Source organism: Dipodomys merriami, unplaced genomic scaffold, assembly GCF_024711535.1.
Source record: "Dipodomys merriami isolate MVZ:Mamm:240054 unplaced genomic scaffold, mDipMer1.0.p SCAF_25, whole genome shotgun sequence".
NCBI lineage: Eukaryota > Metazoa > Chordata > Mammalia > Rodentia > Heteromyidae > Dipodomys > Dipodomys merriami.
The window spans coordinates 2,978,427-3,003,437 of record NW_027203937.1 but is presented as its reverse complement, the minus strand read 5'-3'; the positions used below and the strand labels follow the sequence as shown (position 1 = coordinate 3,003,437).

The following is a 25,011-nucleotide window of genomic DNA, read 5'->3' as shown; positions in this document are numbered from 1 at the left end:
CTCTAAATAGATGGTCTTTTAATCTCTACAATAACATTCATTTTTACGTTTCTCTTTTTTTCTGGTCTCTTTTCATTCCCCTATCCCTCTCTTCTTTCTCTCTCTCTCTCTACTTGCATCCTACCCAACCCATTTCCTGCATTGTGATTAGGACATAGTTAACTCTCCCTGTGCCTCCCCACACCAATCTATTCCTATTTTTCACCCACATCTCTCCCTAATCCTAATAATTTCTGGTTTTCCAAATTCTTTTCTGCGGTTTGAAGTCCTATAAAATAGAGTTGTTTGATGTTGAATAGATGTATCTATTGAACTAGATTGTATCTGTAGACTATTGACTGTACAAATGCAAACTTTGGTTGATGGTTGCCTTAAGATAGTGTTCTAGCACAAAACTGGTACTATCTTCATCTCAAATGGGCAGAGTAAGCCGGATAAACACAAGAAAAATGGCAAATTCGAGTATCTCAATTCCCAATCTTGATAAACAGGGGTCAGATCAGATAATGAACAATCCAGAGGAGAGTTCCCAAATAGCTCTACAAACACTGGTGTCAAACATGATAAATGAGAAGTTTGACAACTTACAAAGGACTCTGCATGAGCGAGAAAGGGAGAGAGAGGAGGCATCCCAAAAGTTTATACAGGAATATCATAAGCGTGAGGAAGCTACTCAAAAACTGATACAGGATTTGCGTGAACAACTTGAGAATACTCAAAGAGAAAGGGAGGAATGGCGTGAGCAGGCTGAGAACACTCAAAGAGAACTGCAGGAATCCCACGAACGTGAGGAAGCTAAACAAAGAGTAATACAGGAATTGAGAGACCAGGTAGAGAACACACAAAGATCACTAAAGGCATCCATAGAATCCATTAACAAAGAGCTGAAGGAAGTCAGGGAGACCCCAAAGGGAATGCTGAATGGAACCCAACAGAAGGAATGGGAGTCCAAAGAAACCATATCCAATCAACTAAGTGATTTGAGGACAAACACTGAACACCAAATTAAGGAAGTAAAGAGATTCATACAAGACCTAAAACAGAGCTTCAACAAAGAACTTGAAGCCATCAAAGCTGACCAATTAGAAGGGAAAGAGATTAAAAACAAAGTAGAGAGTTTTGACAGCAGGTTAGACCATGCAGAAGATCGAACCTCAGGGATTGAACACAGCCTAGATATTATAGAGAAAGAACATGCAACCATCCAAGACAAGTCCAAGAAATATGATAGATCTATCCAACACCTGGAAGACACCATCAGAAGGCCTAACTTAAGGATAATGGGTGTAGAGGAGCACCTAGAAACAGAAGTTAATGGTCTAGGAAATTTGTTTAACAGGATCCTAGCAGATAACTTCCCAAACATACAAAAAGATAGGCCTATTCAGATACAAGAAGCTTTTAGAACCCCAAATAGACCAGACCAGAATAGGACATCCCACCTTCACATTATAATCCAGAGAGGATCAACTCAGAACAAGGAAAAGGTCCTTAAAGCTGTCAGGGAGAAAAGGGTAATCACCTATAAAGGGAAACCAATTAGAATCACCTCAGATTTCTCAGCAGAGAAAATCAAAGCAAGAAGAGCCTGGAATGATGTATGCCATGCCCTAAAAACAAACACCTATCAACCAAGAATACTGTACCCAGCTAAACTCTCCTTCATAACTGAAGGCCAAATAAAAACCTTCCACAGCAAAGAAAAATTGAAACAATACATCTCCACCAAACCAGCCCTACAAAAGATTCTTAAAGATGTCCTACACATAGAAAACCAACAAGACCACAATAAAGGCCAAGAAACTGCACCCAAACTGAGAATCCAAGAACCATAGGAAGAACCCAGTTTTCGCAGCCCCCAAGAAGGTAGATAACATGGCAGGAACTACCAAATACCTCTCAGTCCTATCTCTTAATGTTAACGGACTGAACTCTCCAATTAAAGCGACATAGACTGTCTAGTTGGATTAAAAAACAAGACCCTTCTATCTGCTGCCTGCAGGAGTCACATCTTGCCCGTAAAAACAAACACATTTTCAATGTTAAAGGCTAGAACAAAATCTACCAAGCAAACGGCCCTCATAAACAGGCGGGAGTTGCAATCCTAATATCAGATAAAATAGACTTCAAATTAAAAATCGTGAGAAGAGATAAAGAAGGTCGCTACATACTAATTAAAGGATCTCTCCTTCAGGAGGATATTACAATTCTAAATATCTATTCGCCAAACAATGGAGCACCCAAATTTATCCAAGAAACACTACTTTCCCTCAAATCCCATAGAGATCCAAAGACATTAATTGTTGGGGATTTTAACACACCACTCTCCCCACTAGACAGATCAACTAGGCAAAAACTCAACAGAGAAACCGCAGATCTAAACAGCTGCATAGATCAACTAGACTTAACAGACATTTACCGAACATTTCACCCAGCAGCATCAGAATACACATTCTTCTCAGCAGCACATGGAACGTTTTCTAAAATAGACCACATTCTAGGCCACAAAGCAAACTTGTCTAAATTCAGAAACATTGAAGTTATACCCTGCATTCTCTCTGACCACAAGGGAATAAAATTAGAACTCAACACCAAAAGCCACCAAAGAAAGTCCGGTATCACATGGAGGCTAAACAACACACTGCTGAATCAAGAGTGGGTCATGGAAGAGATTAGAAAGGAAATTCTAATGTTCATGCTATTCAACAAAAATGAACACACAAATTACCAGCTCCTCTGGGACACAGCAAAGGCAGTACTCAGAGGCAAGTTTATAGCTCTGAGATCCTACATCAACAAATTGGAGAGATCTGAAACTAGCAATTTAATGACACATCTAAATCTCCTTGAAAAAGAGCAACAAGATAAACCCCAATCCACTAGACGGAAAGAAATATTCAAAATTAAATCAGAATTAAATGAATTAGAATCCAAAAAAACTATAGAAAGAATCAACAAAACAAAGAGTTGGTTCTTTGAAAAACTTAACAAAATTGACAGACCCTTAGCAAATCTTATCAGAAAAAGAAGAGAACACACCCAAATTAATAAACTCAGAGATGAGAATGGAAACATCACCACGGAAACAACTAAGATTCAGAACATTATAAGGGAATACTTCTCAAAACTTTATGCTAATAAGTTCGACAACTTGACAGAAATGGACTACTTCCTAGCAAATATTGACATGCCAAAACTAAACCAAGATGAGTTAAACTATCTTAACAGGCCCATATCAAGCATTGAAATAGAAACAGCAATAAGAGACCTCCCAGCTAAGAAAAGTCCAGGACCAGATGGCTTTACAGCGGAATTTTACAAGGCCTTCAAAGCAGAGCTCACACCAATTCTCCTCCAACTCTTCAATGAAATTGAAAGAGAAAGCTCACTACCGAACACATTCTATGAAGCCATCATAACCCTTATCCCAAAACCAGGCAGGGACTCATCAAAGAAAGAGAACTATAGACCCATTTCTTTGATGAACATTGATGTAAAACTTCTCAACAAAATTTTGGCCAATCGACTTCAACAATTCATCCAAAAAATCATATACCACAATCAAACAGGATTCATTTCAGGTATGCAAAGCTGGTTCAATATACGCAAATCAATTAATATTATTCATCACATCAACAGGAGCAAGAACAAGAACCACATGGTTATCTCAATAGATGCAGAAAAAGCATTCGACAAGATCCAACACCCCTTTATGATGAAGGTTTTGGAAAAATTAGGAATCCATGGAACATTCCTCAATACAATAAAGGCTGTATATGACAAACCTACAGCCAGCATTATACTCAATGGTGAAAAACTAAAGCCATTACCTCTTAACTCAGGAACAAGACAAGGATGCCCACTCTCTCCACTTCTCTTCAATCTAGTATTAGAATGCCTAGCTACAGCAATAAGACAAGATGCAGACATAAAGGGGATCCAAATAGGGAAAGAAGAAATAAAACTCTCCCTCTTTGCAGATGACATGATCTTGTATTTAAAGAATCCCATAGACTCCACTCCCATATTACTCAAGCTGTTTCAATACTTTGGCAAAGTAGCAGGTTATAAAATTAACCCCCCAAAATCAATCGCTTTTCTGTATGCCAACAATGAGAAAAGTGCGGCTGAAATTAGGAAAGCAACTCCATTTGTAATAGCCCCACAAAAAATAAAATACCTAGGAATTAACTTAACTAAAGAAATGAAGGACCTCTATGATGAAAACTTTAAAATCTTGAAAAAGGAAATCAACACAGAACTTAAAAAATGGCAAAACCTCCCATGCTCCTTGATTGGAAAGATTAACATCGTGAAAATGGCAATATTTCCCAAGGATATCTACAAATTCAATGCAATACCTATCAAAATTCCACCCTCATTCTTCAAGGAAATAGAAGAGGCAATCCAAAAATTCATATGGAACAATAAAAGACCCCGAATAGCAAAAACACTTCTCAACGGAAAGAACACTGCTGGAGGAATATCAATACCAAATTTCAAACTCTAGTATAAAGCTATAGTAATCAAAACAGCTTGGTATTGGCATAAGAACAGACCTCAAGACCAATGGAATAGAATTGAAAACCCAGAAATGAACCTACAGACCTATAGCCATCTAATCTTCAATAAGGAAGCTAAAACAATAGAATGGAAGAAAGACCGCCTCTTCAGTAAATGGTGCTGGCAAAATTGGTTAACTACATGTAGAAAACTAAAGCTAGATCCTTATATATCACCCTGCACCAGAATCAACTCCAAATGGATCAAAGACCTTGAAGTCAAACAGACACTCTGAAAACATTACAGGATGGAATAGGAGAAACCCTAGGTCTCCTTGGCTCACGCCGAAATTTTCTGAATAGAGACCCGGAAACACAACAAATCAAAGAAAGGTTGGACAAATGGGATTGCATAAGGTTGCAGAGCTTCTGCAGGGCAAATGACATAGCTAGCAAGATCAATAGAAAGCCCACGGATTGGGAGAAGATCTTTACTAGCCATACAGTGGACAAGGATCTCATATCTAAAATATACTTGGAACTCAAAAAATTAAATCACCCAACAACAAATCCTCAAAGAAACAACTGCCCAATAAATAAGTGGGCGAAAGACTTAAAGAGAAGCTTCTCTGAAGAAGAAAGAAGGATGGCCAATAGACACATGAAGAAATGTTCAACATCCCTAGCCATAAAAGAAATGCAAATCAAAACAACATTGAGATATCACCTCACTCCAGTTAGAACAGCAAAAATCAAGAACTCTAACAACAACAGATGCTGGAGGGGATGTGGACAGAAAGGAACCTTACTTCATTGTTGGTGGGAATGTAAACTTGTTCAACCACTTTGGAAAGCAGTATGGAGGTTCCTCAAAAGACTTCACATAGATCTCCCCTATGACCCAGCAATCGCACTTTTGGGCATTTACCCAAATGTATACAAACAAGACCACACTAAAGCTACCAGCACAACTATGTTTATTGCAGCATTATTTACCATAGCTAAGATATGGAACCAACCCAGAAGCCCCTCAGTAGATGAATGGATCAAGAAAATGTGGTATATATACACAGTGGAATTCTATGCCTCCATCAGAAAGAATGACATTTCCCCATTTGTTAGGAAATGGAAAGGCTTAGAAAAAATTATATTAAGTGAAGTAAGCCAGGCCCAAAAAAGCATAGGTCCCATGGTTTCCCTTATTTGCAATATCTAGTATAGGTATGAGTCAAGCGGAAAAGTTCAGATAATGTGATGTTAGGAAAACGAACCCTTAAATATGTATTTTAATGTTTTCATTTCTTTCATGCATGTGTTTCTAACGCATTTATAAGATTATTTCTTTGTTGCCTTGTATGTTCCTCCCCCACAGTGTAACCCCCGCTTTCACTTTATTTGATGTCAATATAACATGTGGAGGAGATGGGGACAAACAAGTCGTTTAAGGATTCAGGTGGACCTGTTGCAACAAGGAGAATTACAAAATGTCATGTCAAAGCAAGCTTTACAATGTCAGTGTGGGGGGGTGAGGGGGCTATGATTGGGTGGGGGGGAGGGGGGACGTTGGGAAGGGAGGTGAAGGGTAAACAAAGGAGGAGGCTGCAATGCTTGGTAAGAAATGTATGCATTATCCTGCCAATGTAATTGTAACCCCTCTGTACAGTATGCTCTCAAATAAAATAAAATTAAATTAAAAAAAAAAGAAATGTACTTGTTATCTTGCCCATGTAATTGTAACTCCTGTGTACAGTATTCTCACAATAAAACAACAACAAAAAACAATATATAGACAATTTAAGGGTAATACAAATTAAAGATTTTTTATTGTTTTTATTGTAAAAATAATGTACAGAAGTGTGAGAGTTATGTGAGTAAGGCAATGAGTACATTTCCTATGGAGCATTGTTACCTCCTCATGTGTTTTTCTCCTCCCATCCCTTCCCTACCCTACCCACCTCCCCAACTCTGCCCCCCCCCAAGTTGTAAAGTTCATTTTTAACATAGTGTTTTATACATCTCATTGTTACAATGGGTCAACCTATATCCTTATTTCAGCATTTGGTTATTTCCCTTCCACTTCTCTTAAGAGGAAAGAAGAATGGCCAATAGACACATGGAGAAATACTCAACTTCTTTAGCTATAAAAGAAATGCAAATCAAACAACTGAAATACCACCTCACCCCAGTTAGAATGGCTATAATCAAGAAATCTAGTAACAACAGATGCTGGAGGGGATGTGGCCCAAAGGGATCCCTACTGCATTGTTGATGGGAGTGTAAACTTGTTCAACCACTTTGGAAAGCAGTGTGGAGGTTCCTCAAAAGACTCCACATAGAGCTCTCCTATGACCCAGCAATCCCATTTTTGGACATTTACCCAAATGATCACAAACAAGGGTATGCTAAAGCTATCAGCACAACTATATTTATTGCATATCGCAGTATTATTCACCATAGCTAAGATATGGAACCAACCCAGATGCCCCTCAGTAGATGAATGGATCAAGAAAATATGATATATAAATACATATATTTTTTAATGAAATTCTATGCCTACATAAGAGAGACTGACATGTCCCGTTTGTTAGGAAATGGAAAGACTTGGAAAAAATTATATTAAGTGAAGTAAGCCAAGCCCAAAAAACATAGGTCCCGTGGTTTCCCTTATTTGCAACAACTAGTATAAGTCTAGGACAAGCAGAAAAGGTCAAAAGCTATATAAATATGACCATATAAGATTGCTTAACCCTTGTTGTCACTGTATTTGATTTTGGTACCCTGGGTATTGTATATATGTTTATCCGAATTAGGGAAGGAAAGGGGAACAAAAAAATTGTGAGGCAAAGGACAAAGGGGAAACGAATGCAAGAGCGATACTCAAAGACACTATGTTGAAAATAATCTGTACAACTTGGGATGGGGAAGGAAAGAGGAATAAAAATGAGGGAATGGATATCAAGTCCAACTAGAAATGTACTTAATATGTTACTTATGTAACTGTAACCAATCTGTACATCACCTTGAAAGTAATTTTTTTAAAACATAAAAACATTAAAAAATGATGTTAAATGAAATGAACCCCAAGATAAGACACAACTTGTTTTTTCTATCTTGCTATTGTTTTAACATATTTTAAATGTACTGTGTGATATTTTTTTGTTTCTTTTTTTAGGGGAAACATTTTGCATTTTTTTTGTTTTTTATCTTTAAGTAGTTTTACAAAAAAATTCCCATTCTACAAAACAGTATATGAGTATAAAGTGTCTGACAACATTGTCACCCATCTCTCCTAACCCATCCCTTCTCTCACTTCTCTTCTTTAATTGAGATTAGCTGATTACATAAATTTCACATATTTCACAGTATTGTGAAATAGTGATACTTAGAGTCACAAACACATTTTAATTTTCACAAGGCAAATTGGCATTATCATGGTCTATACAGTTTGTGAATTTTATGAGCTTTGAAAACATGTTATTTTTTCCACATCAGGTGATGTTTACATTTCTTTCCTTTTGCTTAGTGTAGGTTGTTCCCACTTATTCTGTTTCTCTTCCGGGCTTCCCTCTGTTGTGTGCATATAGTTACCATATGTATGGTCTAGAACATGGAGTCATTAGCAATGATAGGACAAAATGGGTGGCTGTCCTTTGTTTCTTGAGTCCTGTTACTTTGCCATATCTGCTTGTATTTTGGCTTTAACATCCACATATTAGGGAGACCATGTTATTTTGTTTGTTTGTTTCTTTTGTATGTTCAAATTAAGGATTTTTTTTAAAGAAAGCCTTTCTTAAAAGTAAGTTTAAGAATGGTTTATATTTTAAGGAAAGTTTTCTAAAGGAATGAATGAAAAGTCATGTAAATGAAACATGCTAATATATTAAAAAATAAATTATGGCTAAACACTGATTGCTCACACCTGTAATCCTAGTTACTCAGGAGGCTCAGATCTGCAAATCATCGATTTGAAGCTAGCCTAGAAAGGATAGTCCATGAGACTCTTATCCCCATTTAATCACCAAAAAGCCAGACATGAGTTCAAGTTCCAAAAATAGCATGCGTGCGCACGCACACACACACACACACACACACACACACACACACACACACACACACACACACACACACATACATGTAAATTATGAACCTGAACAGATCTAGAATGAGCAATCACATTGACGCAGTAATGAGTGTGTTAATAAAGAAAAGCCCCTAACTGGTTTCATTGAATGCTGAATCTATCAGACCTTTAAAGAACTAACACAAATGATTTTCAAACTCTTCTATAAAATAGAAAGGGATGAACACTTCCAAATTCATTTTTTTTCAAATTCATTTTTTCAAATTCATTCTTATGAAACCATAGTTGTCCTTGATTCCCAAACTGGATAGGGACAAACAACAAAATCTATAGGGAAATTTCCTTAATAAACATTAATGCAAAAATAAGCAAGGAAATTCTTGCAAGCTTAACTCAGAAGAACACTAATAATAGTATACACCATGATTAAGTTGGCTTTAATCCAGGAATATACAAGATTGTTCAACATATGGGAATTAAAAAAGCATAATACATCACTTAAGTAGAATAAAGGACATAAAAACACATACTTGTATCAATAAATTTGGAAGTCTTTGACATAACATCTCGTCATAATAAAAATCCTGAAGAGACAGAAGACTCATGTATACTTTAACACAATGAAGGTACATAACAAATTGATAGCCATTGTACTGAATTGGGGAAAAAGTGGGAAGGAACAAGAAAAGAGTGTCTTGTCTCTATACTCTCTATGTAGGTTTTAAAAAATACTTTTTATATATTGATAGTGAACCTACTCAGCAAATTAGGCCAAAATTCCCATTCAAAATAGCCTAAAAATTACCTAGGAATAAACCTAAACAAGTCAGAAAGAAATATTTAATAAAAACCACAAAACATCAAATAAGTAACTTAAAAGGATACTAGAAGAATAACTGTCCATGTATGAATGGAATTAATATTATGAAAATGGCCATATTACAGTAAATTAAATGTAATATCCATCAAAATTCTGATGCTATTCTTTATGGAAAATATTTAGCTGGGTGCCAGTAGATCATGCCTGTAATCCCAGCTACTCAGGAGGTTGAGATTTGAGGATTGAGGTTCAAAACCAGCCCAGGCATGAAAGTCCCTAAAACACTTATCACCAATTAACTACCAGAAAATCAGAAGTGGCACTGTGGCTAAAAGTGGTAGAGTGCTAACCTTGCATGAATAACCTCAGGGACAGTGCCCAGGCTCTGAATTCAAGCCCCACAACTGACAAAAAAAATAATAATAATAATTAAGAATCTTAAAATTCATATAGAAGCTCAAAAAACCCTAGTAGCCAAAATTATCTTTCACAAAAAAAGAGTAATGTAGGAAGTGTCACACAAATTGATATTTTTTTCTTTAAATATATTTTATTATTTTTATTGTAAAGGTGATGTACAGAGGGGTTACAGTTACATCAGTCAGATAATGAGTACATTTCTTTTTGTACAGTGCCACCTCTTCCATTGTTTTCTCTGTTTTTTTCCCTCCTGACCCTTTCCCCACAAGTTGTATAGTTCTTTTTCCACAGTGTCTAGTGAGTACCACTGCTGCATTTGTTCAGAATTTGTCCCACCATTTCTGTGCTCCCACTTAGCTTTCCCAAAACAGATGAACTTACAACACAAAATGTACAAAAATCAAAAATAGTGACAAGAAAGAAAAAAAATAGCAAATCTTCTTGTTTCCATTTCCTGGATTTCATTTTTATAAATATCATTTTATATGATCATATGCATATAGCTATTAAACCTTTGATCCTTTCCTAAGAATATCCTCCTTTGGTCTCAGAAGCAACCTGATTTCAAACCATAATATAAAATGATCGTAACAAGAATGGCATTATATATAATATAGATATAGATATTTATCTATGGATTTATATATAACACATAAATAAATATATTTATATAGAAATAGGTATAGATACCTTTAAATATATACCTGTCTGATTCTCAACAAATTTTCCAAAACTGTGTTTCAGAGAAAAAAATAGTCTCTTTATCATGTAGTGTTGAGAAAACTGGGTATCTAACTGTAGAAATCTGAAATTAGATCCCTACCACTCATTGTGCCCAAAAATAAATTCAAGATAGATCAAAGATCTTAATGTAATATTTTAAGTTTGAAACTACTCCCTGAAAACATAGGACAAATACTTTAAGCTATGGATATAAACAATGATTTTCTGAATAGGGCTCCAATAACTCAAGAAACAATAACAAAATATTGACAAATATGATTGTATCAAATTAAAAGGTTTTAACATAACAAAAGAAAATTTAAAAAGTGAAGAGACAATGAGGGAATAGGAGAAAATCTTATCTAGCTATTTATCTGACAGAAGATTTATACGCAGAATATATAGAACTAAACAATTTTTATTTTATTTTTTTAAATTTTATTTGTGAACATACTGTACAGAGGGGTTACAATTACATGGGCAGGATAATGCGTACATTTCTTACCAAGCATTGCAGCCTCCTCCTTTTGTTTACCCTTCACATCCCTTCCCAGCCTCCCCCCTCCCCCCCAATCCCAATCCTTCTCCTTCCCCCCCTTTCCCCCCCCCCACACCGACATTGTAAAGCTCGTTTTGGACATGACAACTTGTAGTTCTCATTGTTGCAACAGGTCCACCTGTATCCTTAAACAAATGGTTTTTCCCCATCTCCTCCACAAGTTATACTGACATCAAATATAGTGAAAGCAGGGGTTATACTGTGGGGGAGGGACATACAAAGCAACAAAGAGATAATCTTATAAATGCTTTAGAAACCCATGCATGAAAGAAAAAAACATTAAAATAGATATCTAAGGTTTCATTTTCCTGACCTCACATTATCTGACCGTTTCCGCTGTACTCATACATATACTAGATATTGCAAATAAGGGAAACCATGGGACCTATGTTTCTTTGGGCCTGGCTTACTTCACTTAATATAATTTTTTTCCAAGTTTTTCCATTTCCTAACAAATGGGGCAATGTCATTCTTTCTGATGGAGGCATAGAATTCCATTGTGTATATATAACACATTTTCTTGATCCATTCATCTACTGAGGGGCATCTGGGTTGGTTCCATATCTTAGCTATGGTAAATAATGCTGCAATAAACATAGTTGTGCTGGTAGCTTTAGTGTGGTCTTGTTTGTAAACATTTGTGTAAATGCCCAAAAGTGGGATTGCTGGGTCATAGGGGATTTCTATGTGAAGTCTTTTGAGGAACCTCCATACTGCTTTCCAAAGTGGTTGAACAAGTTTACATTCCCACCAACAATGAAGTAAAGTTCCTTTCTGTCTACATCCCCTCCAGCATCTGTTGTTGTTAGAGTTCTTGATTTTTGCCATTCTAACTGGGGTGAGGTGATATCTCAATGTTGTTTTGATTTGCATTTCTTTTATGGCTAGGGATGTTGAACATTTCTTCATGTGTCTATTGGCCATCCTTCTTTCTTCTTCAGAGAAGTTTCTCTTTAAGTCTTTAGCCCACTTATTTATTGGGCAGTTGTTTCTTTGAGGATTTGTTGTTGGGGGGTTTCATTTTTTGAGTTCCAAGATTATTTTAGATATGAGACCCTTGTCCGTTGTATGGCTAGTAAAGATCTTCTCCCAATCGGTGGGCTTTCTATTGATCTTGCTAGCTATATCATTTGCCCTGCAGAAGCTCTGCAACTTTATGCAATCCCATTTGTCCAACCTTTCTTTGATTTGTTGTGTATCCGGGTCTCTATTCAAAAAATTTCAGCCTGAGCCAAGGAGACCTAGGGTTTCTCCTATTCCATCCTGTAATGTTTTCAGAGTGTCTGCTTTGACTTCGAGGTCTTTGATCCATTTGGAGTTGATTCTGGTGCAGGGTGATATATAAGGATCTAGCTTTAGTTTTCTACATGTAGTTAACCAATTTTGCCAGCACCATTTGCTGAAGAGGCTGTCTTTCTTCCATTCTATTGTTTTAGCTTCCTTATTGAAGATTAGATGGCTATAGGTCTGTAGGTTCATTTCTGGGTTTTCAATTCTATTCCATTGGTCCTGATGTCTGTTCTTATGCCAATACCAAGCTGTTTTGATTACTATGGCTTTATAGTAGAGTTTCAAATTTGGTTTATATTTGATTTATATGCAGAATATATAGAACAATTTTTTAAAAATTTCTAAATGGGTCAAACAGAAAAATTCCAATACACATTACATGAAAAAATATACATGAAAATCATGATGAACATCTTTAGCCACCAGAGAAACAAAAATCAAATCTACATCAAGATCTCATAATATTCGAGACCCAATGTCCTTTGAGAAAACAAATGTCAGCAGTATGCCAGTTGCTCAGGCTTTTAATTCAGCTACCCAGGCGACTGAGAGCTGAGGATCATTGCTCAGAGTCAGCCATGATACTCTTATCTCCAATTAACTACTAGAAAACCAGAAGTGGTGCTTTGGTTCAAAGTAGTAGAGAGCTAGCCTTAAGTAAAAAAGCTGAGGACAGCCTACAGGCCCTGAGTTCAAGCCTCATGAGAAAAAGAAAGAAAAGAAAGAATGAGAAAGGAAAAAGACAGAAAGACAGAAAGACAGAAAGAAAGAAAGAAAGAAAGAAAGAAAGAAAGAAAGAAAGAAAGAAAGAAAGAAAGAAAGAAAGAAAGAGAAAGAAAGAAAGAAAATAAATCCTAGTGAGGTGTGGAGAAGAAAGAATTTTTTATACTGTTGGTGGAAATGTAAATTAGTCTTGCCACTCTGGAAGTTGTAAGGAAGTTTTATCAAAAACTAAAAATAGAAGTACACTGTATCATTCAGCTATACTGCTTTTAGCATATACCTTTAAGAATGTAAGTAAACATGAGACTAAAATTTTTTACTCTAGGCCAAAATTCCAGGAGTTCCACTGTGTAATATGCAACCACTGGCCCCTGTATGACAAGTAAAGAACCTTGGTGAAACTCAGAGAAAGGAAATTCATTCCATGGCATGGGCACATATGCTGTTGGATGAGAGTACGTCTGTGTATCTTCAGACATCTTTAAGGACATAGACATGAGTTTAGGTTTCATAGAGGTTAAACATAGTGATTAAACATTCCAGGCACTGGTTGGTTGAGATCCCTGTCCCTGAGGGGTTTCTGGAGAAGTTATTCTTGCTTCCTCTCTTGAGAGAAGTTGGAACATGTCCTGTTGCTCTATGGCCAAGTTCTTGTTACTGTTTTCTGGTAGTCAATCATCTGTCCTGAGCTTTTGGCAGTTCTTTCCCTGTGTGGCAATTTCACCTTTTGTCAAAAGATGATAAGAAGAAGGCATTGCCTTGTGTCACAGAAGAATGACTCTTCAGTATATTATTTTCTAATTGAAATAAATGTGATTACAAAGTGACTGGAGTAGAGAATATCTCAGAACAAAGAACACTGATGCAAAGTGAAAGCTGAAGCTTAAGCTTTTTAGCATGATTTTAGTTCACTTGTGGCCCTAAGTAAGGAATTAGTGTTTCTCAGAAAAAGCAGCTTTTAAATCCTTCTTACAGGAAATATACAATAGATACCTCTCCACTTCTGTTTATTGTGGAGCTATTAAAAATAGTCATTAGTAAATTGGTATATGTGATCATTAATGAATGAATTAAAATGGTGGTATATTATTACTATATTGGTGTATTGGAATATATTGGTATACATTTGTATATTATTTAGCCATGAAAAAGAACAAAATTTTATCATTTGTGGGAAAATGAGTAGGAAAACATGGTATTAACCAAATTAGCTAGACTTATAGGGACAAATATAACACATTTCTTTTATATTCAGAGTCTAACTTTTTTTTCTAATCTGTGTATTGTGGTATAGGTTTGAACTTAGCATCTTGATAATTTGTTCAGCCATCTTGCCAACAGTTGACACTCTACAACTTGAGTCATACCTCAAGTCTTCATATACAGAACCTAGCTATTTTTTTAAAAAAAGTTCTGAAGTAAAATGGATACTATTTGAGAAGAGGAAGTGTTCTACTTATTAGAGGGGAGAAAGAGAAAACTGATATGATGAAATTATATATGTTTGATAATATCATAATTGAACCCAACATTTTGTATAATTTGTATTAATGCAAACATTTAACAATCAAAATTAATGTAAGTAAATAAAACAAAAATACATAACTTTGATGTTAAAGGCATCATTTAAATGCAAATGATTCCATATTTTCTTTAAAGGAAAGAAACTTACAGAAAATATCACTAATATACAAAACATCCATAGTGCATATTATATTGTGAATTTCATTTGTAAAATTATTATACAGTATTTTTCTGTTTTATAAATGTAACTTGGGTGGTATATGGTACTAGGAAGCATAAAGACCAGATTTCTGCATGTATTTTTAACAAAAAGGGAAGAAGCTGAGATAAACTTTATCAAATGCAAACTATCACAATCATCCTAACAACGACAATAAGAACTCAGGAACAACATAAAGAATTCTGTAGTTGTGTCTTTAGGTAAAGTAATCTATTGGGAGAAACTGTCCAATGGGCAAAATGATCTTCTTTAGGCTTTTTTTTTTTTTGCCAGTCTGGGCACTGTCACTAAGCATCTCTGTGCTAATGTCTCTACCTACCACTTGAGCCACAGCATCACTTCTTGATTTTTCTGTTTATGTGGTACTGGGCAATTGACCCCAGGGCTTCTTGCATGCTAGGCAAGAACTCTACCACTAATTCATATTCCCACCCCTTATTTAGTTTTTAATTGTTTTTCCTACAAGAAAGATAGAAAACACCAAACATGACAGGGACAAGGTGAAAGATAGAAAGCACCAAACATCACAAGGACTTCAATTCTTTATTCTCATTTCCCAGCAGCTGATCTGTTTTCTTTATAACAGAAGAGTTGCGATCTGAGCAAATTTTGTGCATATCCTTCATCAACTCCTCTTAACACAAAATTTGTTAATAGCCAAGAGCACATATGCATGTTCTGATACTACTGCTTCACCTCTGGGCTTCTGGCAGGCCAACTCATCTTTCTTCTTTCTTTCGCATCCTGTTCTTTCCTTTGTGTACCCAGTAGATAGCTGCAGAAAAATAAAAATTGATCAGTAGTTTTGTGAATTTTTTTTCCTGTGCTTAAGAGTAACATCCTCCAGAATTCTAAACTGTCCTATAGTTCCTAGTTGATTTTTCTAAATTTTAGTCATTTCTTAAGACTTTTGCTTTTTCCTCCCATATTTTACCAAAGTTCATTCGACATTATCTTATACCTTCTCACACGTCTTACCATCTCTTAGAATAAAGGTTACTTGTGAATTCAATTTCTTCTCCTCTTGTTGTTATATAAAGAATGGCACTCTCATAATCTTTTTAATCTGTTAAGCAAAAATTATTTTTGACAAGTACCAATTTTCTCCACTCAGTCAAAAGGTGAAGGCAATACAACAGCCAATGGTGTCATGATGGAAGTAATGAAGCAAAACCATTAGAGAATGGTGAGGGAAATGATGAGGAGATAAGGTAAAATCCTGACAGAAAGACAATAGCATCTAAAATAAAAGAAAGTATTGATACACAATACAAGAATAATATAAGAATAAAATAACTAAAAAGAATAAAATGAAAGAATGTATTGAAATATAATTGATCATCATAGAGACTATGAAGTAGAATGGTGCAAAGAACAGAAGTATTAGAACTCAGAAATAACTACAGCTGCTGAGGGGCATCTGGGTTGATTACATATCTTGGCTATGGTAAATAATGTTTCAATGAACATGGTTGTACTAGAGGCTTTGGTACAGTCCTGTTTGTGGTCATTTGGGTAAATGCCCAGGAGTATGATTGCTGGGTCATAGGGAAGCTCTATGTTTAGTCTCTGGGGAAACCTCCATACTGCTTTCCAGAGTGGCTGAACAAGTTTACATTCCCACCAACTGTGTAGTAGGATTCTATTTTGGACACATTCCTACCAGCATCTGCTACTATTGTTTTTCTTATTAATGGCCACACTATCTGGGGTGGAATCTGAATGCTATTTTGATTTGCATTTCTTTTATGGCCAGAGATGTTGAACATTTCTTCATATGTCTATTGGCCATTCTTATTTCTTCTTCTGAGAAGTCTCTATTTAAGTTGTTAGCCCACTTATTAATGGGGTTGTTGTTTCTTTGAGATTTGTTTTTGAGGAGGGTTAATTTATTGACCTTGTCTGATGCATAACTAGCAAAGATCTTCTCCCATTCTGTGGGCTTTCTACTTATTTTGGCTATATCCTTTGCCATATTTGTGTGGAAATGGAAACAATTGGAAAAATTGTATTAAGCCAAGTAAACTAGACCCAAAGAAACATAGGCTGAATGGTTACCTTCATTTGTAATAATAAGAATGTGCTTATACTTTACAACGTCGGTGTGCGGGGGGGGGGGGGGGGGAAGGGGGGGAAGGAGAAGGATTGGGATTGGGGGGAGGGGGGAGGCTGGGAAGGGATGTGAAGAGTAAACAAAGGAGGAGGATGCAATGCTTGATAAGAAATGTACGCATTATCCTGCCCATGTAATTGTAACTCCTCTGTACAGTATGTTCACAAATAAAATAAAATTAAATTAAAAAAGAATGTGCTTATAAATCTACAAGCAATGCAATGAAAGGTAAAATACAAACTACACTTGGACATGTATAATTACAGAGCACGCTAAACATTCACATCATGAGAACAAAGGAGTATATTCTTTTTTAATTTATTTTATTGTAAAGATGCTGTACAGGGAGGGTTACAGTTACATGAGTACATTTCTCATTGAACATTGTTATACCCTCCTTGATTTTTCTCCTACTATCCCTTTCCTCCCCCATCTCCCTCACTCCTTCCCCCCACCAAGTTGTAAAGTTCATTTCCAACATAGTGTCTTGTGAGTCTAATTGCTGCAATGGGGCACCCTGTGTCCCTATTTCAACATTTCGTATTCCTCTTCCCATCCCCAAATTAGATAAATGTATATACAAGATTCAGGGGATGGGCTGGGAAGGTGGCTCAGTGGTAGAGTGCTTGCCTTGCATGCCTGAGGCCCTGGGTTCTATTCCTCAGCACCACATAAGCAAAAAAGAAAAAAGCCAGAAGTGGCGCTGTGGCTCAAGTGGTAGAGTGCTAGCCTTGAGCTGAAGAGCTGAGGGACAGCGCCCAGGCGCAGAGTTCAGGACCCACAACCAGACCCCCCCCCCAAAAAAAGATTCAGGGTAACAAAATCAAATATGGTGACAACAGGGGATATACCATAGGGGGAAGAACATACAAAAGAAACAAAAGAAAATCACATAGTACATTAAAACAACAACAACAAAGAAAAACCTATTGTGTCCATATCTTGGGATTTAGTTTGCTTAACATTATCTTATATGGTCATATATTCATAGCATTTGAGCTTTTCTGCTCGTCTGATAAGATTATCCTAGATGTATACTAATTATTTCAAATAAGGGAAACCATGGGACCTATGTTTCTTTGGGTCTGGCTTACTTCACTTAATATGATTTTTTCCCAACCCTTTCCATTTCCTAACAAATGAAATGGTGTCATTCTTTCTGATGAAAGCATAGAATTCATGTATTTATTTATCTATCTATCTATCTATCTATCTATCTATCTATCTATCTATCTATCTCTATCTATAAATATATATAAATCACATTTTTTATCCATTCATCTACTGAGGGGCATCTGGGTTTGTTTCATATCTTAGCTATGGTGAATAATACTGTGATAAACATAGTTGTGCTGGTAGTTTTGGTTTTATTTGTGATCATTTGGGTAAATGCCCAGAAGTGGGACTGCTGGGTCTTAGGGGAGCTCTATGTGGAGTCTTCTGAGAAACCTCCATATTACTTTCCAAAGTGATTGAACAAGTTTACACTCCCACCAACAATGCAGTAGGGTTCCCTTTTGGCTACATCCCCTCTAGCATTTGTTGTTATTAGATTTCTTGATTATAGCCATTCTAACTGGAGTAAGGTGGAATCTCAATGTTTTGATTTGCATTTCTTTTATGGCCAAAGAATTTGAGTATGTTTTCATGTGTCTATTGTCCATTCTTATTTCCTCTTCAGTGAAGTCTCTCTTTAAGCCTTTAGCCTACTTATTAATGGGGCAGTTATTTATTTGAGGATTTGTTGTTGGGGGATTTATTTTTTTTGAGTTGTAAGTATACTTTAGACTGTTGTAAGGTTAGTGAATTTTTTCTCCCAATCTGTGATCTTTCTATTAATCTTGCTAGCTATGTCCTTTGCCATGCAGAAGTTCTGCAGTTTCATGCAATCCCATTTGTCCAACCTTTCTTTGATTTGTTGTGTTTCTAGGTCTTTATTAGGAAATTTTCAGCCTGTGCTAAGAGCCCTAGAGCTTCTCCTACTCCTTGTTGTAATGTTTTCAAAGTAACTGCCTTTACTTAGAGGTCTTTGATCCATTTGGAGTTGCTTCTGGTGCAGGGTGATATATAAGGATCTAACTTAAGTTTTCTACAGGTGTTTAACCAATTTTTCCAGCACCATTTGCTGAAGAGGCTGTTTTCTGTTCTAATTTTTTAAATCTCTTATCAAAGATTAGGTGGCTATAGATCTACAGGTTCATTTCTGGGTCTTCAGTTCTATTCCATTGGTCCTCGGGTCTGTTCTTGTACCAGTACCAAGCTGTTTTGATTACTATGGTTTTATAGTAGAGTTTGAAGTTTGATATTGATATTCTTCCAGCACTGTTCTTTCTACTCAGGATTGTTTTTGCTATTCAGGGTCTTTTATTGTTCCAAATAAAATTTTGGATTACTTCTTCTATTTCATTGAAAAATGAAGCTGGAATATTGATGGGTATTGCATTGAATATGTAGATAGCAGTATTGCCATTTTCATGATCACAATCCAGGAGCATGTGAGATTTTTCTATTTCCTTAGCTGCTTGAATTTCCTTTTTCAGGTTTTTAAAGTTTCTTTAGTTAATTACTTCACTTCTTTAGTTAAGTCCTAGTATTTTATTTTTCAGGGGGCTATTACAAAAGGAGTTGCTTTCCACAAAGGAGGATATTCTTAGAGAGGATCAAAAGGGGTCAATAGCAATGTGCAAATAATCATATAAAGTGATGCTTATGGACATGAACTCCAAGCAATGGAAATTAGGTTTTTATTATACTGTTTGAAGTTATTCTTATTTGTTTCCTTTTGCCACTGTTTTTTTAATTATTTTTGTACTTTTTAAAAATATGGAATGATTCACGAATTTGCATGTCATCCTTGCGCAGGGGCAATGTTAATCTTCTCTGTATTGTTACAATTTCAGTGTATGTGCTGCTGAAGCGAACACTATTTCTGAACTTTTTGAGTCATATTTAGGTTTATCTGATTTGAGGAGGGGAAGGGGAAACACAGAAATGGTGATCTAATTCAGCAGTGATAATCACTAGACGTTATGTTGGAGATGAACTATATAACTTGGGGGCAAGTGGGGAGAAAAAACAGGGAGAAAATGAGGGAGGGTCGACACTGTTCAAAAAGAAATGTACTCATTACCTGGTTTATTTGACTGTACATCACCTTCACAGTAAAATTTAAAAAAGAAAATAAATAAATCTGTGGGCTCATTTCTGGGTTTTCAGTTCTTTTCCATTGGTACTGAGTTCTGTTCTTGTGCCAGTACCAAGCTGTTTTGATTACTATGGCTTTATAGTAGAGTTTGAAATTTGGTATTGATATTTCTCCAGCACTATTCTTTCTACTAAGGATTCTTTTTGCTATTTGGGATCTTTTATTGTTCCATATGAATTTTTGGATTACTTCTTCTATTTCATTGAAGAATGGGTTGGGCTATTGATAGGTATCACATTAAATTTGTAGATAGCCTTTGGGAGTATTGCCATTTTCACGATGTTGATCCTTCTAATCCAGGAGCATGGGAGGTTTTTCCACTTGCTTAGTTCTGCTTTAATTTCCTTTTTCAGGTTTTTAAAGTTTTCATCATAGAGGTCCTTTACCTCTTCTGTTAAGTTAACTCCTAAGTATTTTACTTTTTGTGGGGCTATTACAAAAGGGATTGCTTTCCTAATTTCAGCTGCTCTCTTCTTGTTATTGGCATACAGGAAAGATTATCTCAACAGATTCAGAAAAAGCATTTGACAAGATCAAACACCCCTTTATGATGAAAGCTCTGGAAAAACTAGGAATCCATGGAACATTCCTCAATATAGTAAAGGCAGGGTATGACAAGCCTATAGCCAGCATTTTACTTAATGGCAAAAAGTTAAAGCCATTTCCTCTAAATTCCAGAAGGAGACAAGGATGTCCACTCTTCAACCTAGTATTATAATGCCTAGCTAGGGCAAAAAGACAAGATGCAAACATAAAAGGGATCCAAATTGGGAAAAAGGAAGGAAAACTCTCCCTCTTTGCAGATGACATGATCTTGTGTTTAAAGGACCCCATGGACTCCACTCCCAAGTTACTTGAGCTGATTGGAAACTTTGGCAAAGTAGTAGGGCAGATAGTTTTTAAAAGCATTTTCTTTGTTCTGGTAGATCCCAGTTGAGAAATCCTCTGTCTTTCACCATAACAATCCATATGCACCCTCTTTCACTATACTACACCCTAAAAGGTGAATTAAAAGGCATAAAAATAAATGTGGTAAAATCAATTAGGGAAATTTATAGACACAACACTACATTATTGAGTTTTATGAATAATATGAATGGCTTGTTTATTGAAAATCAGCTTGTAAATGCTTTCGCCAGGTTATTCAACAAAATATACTTCATATATTCTTCATACATTCTTTGCTCAGTTTTTGTGTCTATGTATGTATGTATGTATAAATCTATCTATCTATCTATCTGTCTGTCTGTCTGTCTGTCTATCTATCTATTGATCTATCTACATATCTATCAATCAAACTATCTATGTATCTTTGTATCTTTGTATCTATGTATCTCTCTCTCTCTTTCTCTCTCTCTATCTTGCTGATACAAGGACTTTCCCTAGGAGCCTTGGCACTGTCCCTTATTTTTTTCTACCCTCAAGGCTAACTCTCTCTACCCTTTGAACCTGGTCTTCACTTCCAGCTTTTTTTTGTGGTTAATTAGAGTTAAATGATTCATAGATTTTCCTTCTCTGGCAGGCTTTGATCCATAATCCTCAGTTTTCAGCCTCCCATGTAGCTAGGACTGTAGGCATGAGGCTATAATCAGTGTCTACAAACAGTCTACAATCAGAGCCTACAACCAGTGTCCAGATGGCAATTTATTGCTAAGGTATGCCTTTCAACCCTGTTATATAAGTCAATAGATCCAGTTTTTAACACCATGTACAAGCCACAAGGATTTTCTTTTTTAATACTCTCTTTCCAAGCAGCTGTATTACATTGAACAAGTCCTTGAATTTTATTTTCTTCTACTATCACGTGGGAAGGTTTAACTCCTTTGTCCTCTTTTTAGGTAATAGTTTCATGAGATATATTTCACATAATGTTTTAAAATGTACCCATTTTAAATACATAAGTTTGGGGGTTTAGAGGCATGGCTCAGGTCTTTGGGCACCTGCCAATAAACATAAAGCATCAGATAGTTTGTGTCCTGGTCTCCCCTACACCAATAACAAGTATTTTTAATATTCAAAATTGCATAACCATTAGAAAAATAAATTTGATAACATGTCCATCACTCCAAAATAAACCACATATTTTTAGTTATCCCCTGAATCCACCAATTCTCCCACCCCTACATGGTTGCTATTCTACTTTTACACTCTATCTGCCTGTCTTCTATTTCTTTTATTTGCCTATTCTTCCTACTCTTCTTGTCAAATCGGAATAAATGGTTTTGCATTTGGGTACTGGGGAAAGTTTTAATACAGTACTGAAAATGTACAATACTGAAAAAAAAAAACTAGAAGAGGTGGTCAAGTTTTCTTTCTCTCCTCTTTTTTCTTTTTCCCTTTCCTTCCTTCTTTCTCCCTTTCCTTCTTTCTCCCTTTCCTTCTTTCTCCCTTTCCTTTCTTTCTTTCTTTCTTTCTTTCTTTCTTTTCTTTCTTTCTTTCTTTCTTTCCTTCTTTCTCTTTTTCCCCTCCCTCCCTCCCTTCCTCCCTTCCTTCCTTCCTTCTTCCTTCTTTCCTTCCTTCCTTCCTTCCTTCCTTCCTTCCTTCCTTCCTTCCTTCCTTCCTTCCTTCCTTCCTTCCTTCCTTTTTTTGTGCTACTCTTGTGGCTTGATTCAGAACCTGCCTGGGTGAGGTGCCTAGGCCTTTTAACTCAAGGTTAGTGCTCTACCACTTGATCCACAGTTCAAATTCTGGCATTTTTGTGTGGTTAATTGGAGATAAGAGTCTCACAGTCTTTCCTGCCCAGGCTAGCTTTGCAAAGTGACCTTCAGATATCAGCCTCCAGATTAGCTAGGATTACAGGCATAAGACATTCTGGAATCTGGATTCCTTTACTTTTCATATTCATTGAAAGCATTCTTCCACCACAAAGCACTGTACTAATTATGGATGTTTTAGATTTACTATTTATCAGATTTAGCTAGATTCTTGGTTAATTATTTTAAGTAGTTGATTCTTCCTTTTTATTATCTTTAAGTGAATACAATATATCTTGATCAGTGTCACCCCTTTCAGCATTTTTAATATATATTTTTATTGTAAAGATAATGTACAGAGGGGTTACAGTTTACATGAGCAAGGTAATGAGTCCATTTCCTATCCAGCATTGTCACCCCCTCCTTTTTTTTCCCTACCATCGCTTTCCTCCCCACCTCCCCAACTTCTCACTCTCCCCCACCCCCTCAAAGTTGTAAGGTTTGTTTTCAACATAGTATCTTGCACATTTCATTGTCACAATGGATCACCAGCTAAGATATGGACCCAACCTAGATACCTCTCATAGATGAATGGATCAAGAAAATGTAGATAGATAGATAGATAGATAGATAGATAGATAGATAGATAGATAGATAGATAGATAGATAGATAGATAGATAGATATAATGGAATTCTATGCCTCCATCAGAAAGAATGGCATTGCCCCATTAGTTAGGAAATGGAAAAACTTGGGAAAAATTATATTAAGTGAGTAAGCCAGGCCCAAAGAAATATAGGTCCTATGGTTTCCCTTATTTGCAATAATTAGTATATGTCTGGCACAAGCAGAAAAGGTCAGATAAGATGATGTTAAGTGAAATGAACCCCAAGATGAGGACACAGTGGTTTTTTCTTTCTTGCTATTGTTTCTAACGTATTTATAAGGTTTCGTTGTTTGTGTGTCCCTCCCCCACAGTATAACCCCTGTTTTCACTGTATGTAATGTTGGTATAATTTGGGAAGTGCAAAGGAAAAAAACGAATTGTTTAAATAGGTATACAGGTTGACTCAGCATTCTTTTTGTTTTAAATTTTATTGTAAAGATGCTGTACAGAAGGGTTACAATTACATGAATAAGACAATGAGTACCTTACTTGTCAATCATTGTTTTCCCTTCCCTTGTTGTTGTCTCACTATCCCTTCCCTCCCCACCTCCCACACTCCTCCTCCCACCCATCCCCCACTCACCAAAGTTGTAAAGTTCGTTTCCAATATACTGTCCTGTTGGTCTCATTTTTTCTTTATTCTTTTTTAGTTCTTAAAGTTTTTTTTCCCACACTAAAGCTACCAGCACCATTATGTTTATTGCAGCATTTTTACCACAGCTAAGATATGGAACCAACCCAGATGCCCCTCAGTAGATGAATGGATCAAGAAAATGTGGTATATATACACAATGGAGTTCTATGCCTCCATCAGAAAGAATGACATTGCCCCATTTGTTAGGAGATGGAAAGACTTGGAAAAAACGATATTAAGTGAAGTAAGCCAGGTCCAAAGAAACATAGGTCCCATGGTTTCCCTTATTTGCAATATCTAGTACATGTTTAGGGGAAGCAGAAAAGGTCAGATAAGTTGATGTTAGGGAAATGAACCCTAAGATATGTATTCAAATGTTTTTTTTTTCTTTAATGTGATTGTTTCTAACACATTCATAAGATTATTTCTTTGTTGTTTTGTATGTCCCTCCCCCAGGGTATAACCCCTGCTTTCACTGTATTTGATGTGGTTATAATTTTTGGAGGGGAAGGGAAAAAAACAAATTGTTTAAATAGTGATACAGGTAGACCCATTGCAACAATGAGATGTACAAGTCGTTATGTCAAAAAACGAACTTTACAACTTTGGTGGGGGGTGGGGGGAGGATGGAGTGGGGGTAGGAGGGGAGTATGGGAAGGGATAGGAAGGGGAAACAAAGAGGAGGCAACAATGCTTGATAAGAAATGTTACTCGTTATCTTGCCCATGTAATTGTAACTCCCCTGTACGATATTCTCACAATAAAAACAAAAAATAAAAAAAAATTTAAAAGTCCTTTCTGAATTTGATAAAGACCAGCTTAAAAAGCAATGTCTAGC

General features: G+C 36.2%; 1 protein-coding gene and 1 non-coding gene across 2 annotated transcripts in view; one reads left to right on the top strand and one right to left on the bottom strand.

The window, feature by feature from the left end:
* The window catches only part of Tyr (tyrosinase), a 127,925-nt gene that overhangs the window by 62,076 nt on the left and 40,838 nt on the right, over window positions 1–25,011 (top strand). The gene's annotated exons all lie outside the window — the stretch shown is intronic.
* Window positions 19,793–19,899, bottom strand: LOC138836673 (U6 spliceosomal RNA). Its single transcript, XR_011374991.1, has one exon. It is a non-coding gene; the product is annotated as a U6 spliceosomal RNA (small nuclear RNA).